Consider the following 7103-nt stretch of genomic DNA (forward strand, 5'->3'; position numbering starts at 1 on the left):
CTTCCTCTTTCTTCCAGATTGAATTCCTGGTGAGAACCTGAGAAGGGGAGTTGGGGACCACTCCCTGCCTAGTTTTTGTCTTAGATAATCTATTGGGGGGGCTTGTCTAATAAATGAAGTGTGACCAGGGGTTGGGACATCTGGGTTCTCATCTTTTTTGCTTTCGTGACTCCATGAGCCTCATCTATAATGTGAGAGGTTAGGCTGTAGGGTATTTCAAGGCCCTGCCCCTTGTTTACACAGCTGTGGTGACTCTCAGTCCCTAGGGTCCCCTGTGGGCCCCTGTCCTTCCCTCTGGCTCCTGGAAATCTATCCGCCCTGCTTTAGGCTCCTCTGTTGACCTGGTTGTTTGCAGCACCCACCCCCTCAGCAATGGGGAGGGATGAGGAGGGTCACAAGGCCCTATGTCCTGGGTTATTACATTGGATAAGCTGACAAAAGCCATCAGAAGATATATCGTTTGGCAGGAGATTAAAAACCAATGAGAGCAACTGGGGTTCTGACCCTGAGTCTCCACATTTTTAATTTAATTCCTTTCGCTGCTCAAATCACAACATTCTAAAATGATAAAAGTAGCCGTGTTTGCTCAAGGGTTTTTATCATTAATTGATTTGGCTGAAATTTTCCCAGGAAGCACACCTTTTGGAACCTGCTTCTCATTTTAAGCCTCTAGATTTAGTAAGAAAGAGATATGCTGCATTCATAGGGGTAGGAGAGGGACTGAGGGCAGCTCCCCCTGCTCCCAACTGAGCAGTGTACCACTGGGCAGCAGCCTTGGTGGTGACTGCCTGCCTTGCTGCTCCAGCACCAGGATCAGGCTTCCCTGCAAACCTGGGTGCAAAGACTCAGAGCCTCTGAAGTCTTCCCTGGCCCCGGGCAGCCAAAGCCTGAGAGGCATCCTAGAGAAGACAGGGAACCTTTGGCTGTAGGTTTCAGGCCAGCTCTCATTCCCCAAGTCCATGCAATTCAGTAGTGGCAATAGCCCAACTCAGCCCTCATTTCCCAAACAGATATCCCCTTCCTGAGTCACTCTCTACCCACTTCCATCTCTGTTGGGACCCTCTCCCAGGGAGAAGCCAGCTATTGACTAACTGACACACTTCCCCACAGCTCCAGGTTGGGCTCAGCTGGTTATGGCTTTGGGCTGGGTGATTAGAAAAGCCTTCCTGTTCCATGTGTCCCATGACTTTAGTAATTTTTGTCTGAGTTCAATAGCTAACATGCATGTGGTTAAAAGTATTGTCTGGGAAGATGGTGTCAGAGTTGAGAATAGGACTCGAAAGCTGGCTAAAGGCAGAGGGTAGCTCCTAAATATGAGGAAAGTATATAAACACCATTAACTATTAACCCCATTGATCTGATCCTGTTTATTGAATAATTTTCTTTATATTTTACCACCTTTCAGCTACCAAGTTGCAGACACTAACATGACACCATCCTGACCTTCCCAGGCAGACAGCCTCATCAAGGTGTCCTGGAACCTCATATCTGCAGAGCCCTACCCGGCTAGGGAAAGATAGAAACAGGCTGGGAGTATGGATTCACCTGCCAATGTCCATGTTCAGCAGAGAAGCAGTTACAGAAGCCAGACCTTCCACCTTCTGCACCCCATAAAGAGTTTTGGTTTATACCTTCAGAGGGATAATGAATAGGAAAGTTTCCAGTGGAGGGGATGGAACACAGAACTCTAGTGGTGGGAACTGTGTGAAATTGTACTGGTTATCTTAAAGTCTTGTTACTTATTATTAAATCACTAATGAAAATTATTTTAAAAAAAAGAAAAAATTAGCCTTCCTGAAAAGAGGCATTTGTATTTACCCTTGAAAGGTGAGTGAGAAAATAATGATTTATATCCCTTTCCCATATTAGGGAGCTACTCTCTTCCTTGATCCAGCTTTCTGGTCTTCTTTCCAGCCATGACATCATCTCCCCAGACAATAACTTAGATCCACCTGCATATAAGATTTCAGGCTCAGGGGAAAAAAGAAAAAGAAAAAAAAAAACTAGTATAGCCACAGTCCCTTTGGAATATAACTAAAATATGCCTACTAGCTATCTACAAAACAGAGACCCTTCCCTCAACTCTTCATCTGCACTATTCCAGCCTTTAGGTCCATGATTGGTCAACAATTTGTTTGGCTTTGTATGTTAATTCTCTTTCCAACAATCAGGTTCCAGATGCTAGCATGATGCCAACCAGATTTCCCTGGACAGACAACCAACCCCACCAATGTGTCCTGGAGTTCTGCTTCCCCAGAGCCCTCCCCCACTAGGGAAAGAGAATGACAGGCTGGGAGTATGGATCGACCAGTCAATGCCCATGTTCAGCAGGGAAGCAATTACAGAAGCCAGACCTTCAACCTTCTGCATCCCACAATGACCTTGGGTCCATACTCCCAGAGGGTTAAAGAATAGGGAAGCTATCAGGGAAGGGGATGGGATACAGAGTTCTGGTGGTGGGAATTATGTGGAGTTGTACCTCTCTTATCCTATGGTTTAGTCAATGTTTCCTTTTTATAAATAAAAAATTATAAAAAAGAAAATAATGATTTCATTTCTGATTATAAGTAGTCACCAGTACCATTCAAAAAGCTATATGAAACCCTATGATCATAGCTGTATAATTCACAATAGTCAAAATATGGGATCAATTTAAATGTCCAATGATAGATGACTGGATAAAGCAGTTACAGAATACATACTCAATGGAAAACTACTCTGCAATCAACAAAGATGAGACTGTATCATTTGGAACAAAATGGATGGAACTGGAAGTGATTATACTAAGTGAAATAAGTGAAGAGGAGAAGGACAACTACCAGATGTTTTCCTTTCATATGTGGAATATGACATATTTTTTTCCATGCAGAAATATGTTGTGACTTTTCTAACAATTCAGTTGATGAATAAAGCAAATAAGCTGGTAAAAAAATGTGGTAACCGGAAGCCGGGTGGTAGGTAGCTCAGCGGGTTAAGTGCAGGTGGCACAAAGTGCAAGGACCAACATAAGGATCCTGGTTCAAGCCCTATCTCCCCACCTGCATGGGAGTCTCTTCACAGGCGGTGAAGCAGGTCTGCAGGTGTCTATCTTTCCCCCTCTCTGTCTTCCCCTCCTCTCTCTATTTCTCTCTGTCCTATCCAACAATGATGACATCAATAACAACAACAATAACTACAACAATAAAACAACAAGGACAACAAAAGGGAAAATAAATAAATATTTTTTAAAAAAGAATACATCTTTAAAAAATATGGTAACCAATTGTTTCTTGTACTTTGTGAGAACTATGGTGTTGGTGGGGCACAGAACTTTGGTGAAGGATGTGGTGACTTGTACACACTTATGTGTGAGTGTGCAGACACATACCTGAAATCTTAAACATCTGTAAAAAAACAATTAAAAGAAATATAAATAAATATAAATTACCAAAAGAAAATAAAAAGATAGCCATTACCTATTGTAGAAAACTTGAAAAATGCAGCCCAGTTTTATGTTAGCTGAGTTCTTGTGTTGACACAGCAGGGGGCACCAATGAGAGCCCACTTAGGCATTTAGTCATTGCTTGCTGACTGAGGGCTGGTTGAAGTGGATTATATCTATAGGGTTAGACCCGTCTGCTCACAGGCCTTTAGCTACCTTCAGCCTTTCCCCTCGGGCAAATGCATTTCCAGTTCTCAGGCTGCTTGTCTCCTGAGGGCAGAATGTTGACCTGACTATCCTCAGAGCTCCATGATCCTAGAGGAGAGGGTGCTCTCCAACTCTCCAGTGATTGGAAGCCCAGAGAGGGCACTGATTGGCCTGGTGCCCACTCACTGTGGCCTCTAAGAAGCTCAGATGAGAGAGAGAGGCTGGCAGCTCTCATGGGTCCACATGGTTTTCGTGGATAGAGGGCCAAGAGCAGGCGGCTGGGTGTGGCGGTGTTTCTGAAAGTAGGGAAGAAGGACCGAGCCACCTCCCCAAATTCAGCTTCCTAGTACTAGAAAGAGGAAAATACAACTTATTTAGCCACTATTGACATTTGGGTGTAGTTCTTTTTTCATGCAAAAGGCCCACAGCTCAGCAGAATAGCTGTGGGAGACACACAGATGGGGAAAGATGATGGACCCCACTGCAGACAGGGGAGTGTACATGAAAGACACAGTGAGATGCAATTTCCTAGCTTCAGATCAACAAAAATGAAAACATCTCTCCATCAAGGATGTGGGATGCAGGGACTCCCTCCTCACCTTTGGAGTCATTACTGAGGAGCACACTCCAGCAGCACCTTGTAAAGAAGACGATTATCATGCCCAGTGACCTGGCCACTGCACATGAAGTTGTAATTCCCCTTGTGTGCACAAGGACACATAAGAGCTACAGCTTTTAGGAAGAAAAGTATTGTCAATAATCTCAGCACCTATTAACCAGAGAAAGGATAAGTAAAGTATGGACCACTCAGAAATGGAAGTCTTGACAGCAGCTAAAATGAATGTTATATGTTAGCACGATGGACTAAATGCACAGCATACTATTGCTTGAGAGAAAGCAAATTGCAGTAAGTCTCATGCTATTTATTATAATGCAAAAACATTTACAAATGTTATACATTATGCACAGATACATAGAAAGGTGGTAAATGTGGAAAATCATGTGTGGGCATACCAATTTAGAATGACTACCTTTGGAGAGGGCAGGGGCTGTGTAGGGAGAGGAACACAAAGGATTTTAGCTGTATGTGTAATGCTTCCTTTCTTTAAAGACAATCTAAAACAAAATAAAAATAAAATGGGGAATCATTCTGTTTATGTGCTTATTTGTCTATACACATTCAAGCATAAAAGTGTATGTTTATTTTTGTGTGTGTGGATATTTTTAATGTCCTTCTGCTCATTTAGCACATTATAATGAGCATGAAAACATGACTTTTAATGACTGCACAATATCCCTCCATGGGGATGTACCATAACTTATGACCCTATGTCCTCTAGTTACAGATAGAGGTTTTTTTTCTTTTTTCTTTCTTACACTGCAGTGACTGTCCTTATACAAATTATTCCCTTAGGGCAGAAATCTGGGCTTACTGGGTCAAAGATTTGAGCTATTTTAGGACTCTTGGTAATTACTGTGTGAGAGTGTTAGTCAGAACTCTTTAGGTTTCCAGTGACAGAAAACCAGTTCAAACCAACTAAGAAAGAAGTGATATGTTTCTGAAAAGACCAGGGAAGGCTGCCTTCAGGGTTGACCAGTGAAGGAACCAAGAGAGGTCCACACTAATTTCAAATGCTTGCAGGCCCTATACCTTAGGCCCTTCTCTCCCTCCCTCACCTCAAAGAATCAACTGTGGTAGGTAGAGAGGTCCCCTCCATAGTACAAGATGGTGCCCAGAAGTTCTGGGCCCTCAAGGTTTATATTGGTTTCACAGGCTGCTCTCAGTAAATGGCATCAAGCTTCTATCCATTCACAGAAATGGAAGCTTAAAATGCAGTGTTGGCAGAGTTCCCTGACTCTGGAGACTCAAAGAAGAAGGTATCTTTTGCTCCCTAGCTGCTGGTGACTATCAGCTCTCCTTTCTTGATTTTCACATGACTTTCTGCTATGTGTGTCTAATTGCTCTTATTGGGATAGTTGGTGGTGACTTTCTAACCCAAGATAAATTTCATTAAAAACATATTTTATTTATTTATTTATGATAAAGGAGGAGAGAGAAAGATCTAGACATCCTCTGGTATATGTGCTGCCAGATTGAACTCAGGACCTCATGCTTGAGAGTCCAGTGCCTTATCCACTGCACCACCTCCCGGCTATGGATAGGGGAAGGGTGACTCTCTACTCCACCCCACCCCACTCCAGAAATGGATCATAGGCAGTCAAAACACATGTTCTGAAGGAAGGGGAAGGGAGTTTGATGAGTATTCTAGAAAGAGATACACAAAGATTCAGAATTAGCAAGATCACAGCATAAAGCTGATAACACCTGCCTAATTTTACTGAGTACTTACATGTACCACATGCTGTCCTCAGCAGTTTGCATGCACCACCTGACTCATTCATGTCTTACAATAATCAGGGACAGACAGATGACTGTTATCTCCATGTTTATGAAGCAGAAACAGAGGCACAGAGATTAAGCAACAAGTTCTCAAGGCTAAAAAGTATGAAGGCTGAATTTGTACATGCCCTCGCCTGTGGTCATAACTGCTATTCTTGAAGTGCTACATACAGTTTGGCAAAGAGGTAGTAGATGAGGGACAAAGCCTCTAGAAGCTTGTTGGAGGCAGCTGAAGAAAACCTCTAAGGTCAGGCTAGGCAATGGGGCTCTAATCAGGAAGTCACAGGCCTTTGGAGTTCTAGAGAAGGGGACCCAGGCAGGGCTTTAAGCCAAGACTGCTCTCAGGGTGGGAGAGGGGGACACTGAGGAGGGTGTAAGCAAGGGAGCTGGTGGAACAGAAGAGGGTGGGCAGGGAGTCCAAGGGTGGGTTGAAAAGGAAAATCTTGAAAATTGGAGATTTGGGAATCCCACTGGTACAGACAGCACAGTTGGGAGGAGAAGGCAGTGGGGGGCCAGAGGAGGCAGGCTATTCCACAAGGTGTAGACAGAGCGGAGGTGATGAGTCTTCCTCTGAGCTGCTCTTGTGGGTGTTTCAGGGCCAGGACTTAGTTATTTCTGTCAGGGAGTTGGGTGGGAGAGGGTGTCTTGTCTGCTTCTTAGCAGGTTATCTTCCTGCATAACTGGTTTACCTCCTCAATGGCTTTGCCTTTCCTTGGTGGTGGCTCCTTCATCTTCCCAGGGAGCACTGAGAGACAGCACGTAAGTTATTCAATATTTACAAGAGACAGAACAAATAGTTCTGCTGAGGAAGCCACAGCTGAGATAAGGTCCCCAGCTCTGGTATCTCTGACCTTCTGGTCCTGCCCTAAGATACCACTCTTTGGGGTCTGATCCCCAAGGACTCTATTCCTCACCTCATTAAAGGTTCCCTCAGGAATTGGAGGTCATTCCATTTGTGCCATAGTTTGAAAAAAGAGACACTCTTGGTAGCGCCCCCCCCCCCGAAATGCTAGAACCCCCAACTAATGTAGCTCACAGAAAGACAAAGAGCTTGTTTATCAGAAATGGCTGTAG

This window comes from Erinaceus europaeus, chromosome 4, assembly GCF_950295315.1.
Source record: "Erinaceus europaeus chromosome 4, mEriEur2.1, whole genome shotgun sequence".
NCBI lineage: Eukaryota > Metazoa > Chordata > Mammalia > Eulipotyphla > Erinaceidae > Erinaceus > Erinaceus europaeus.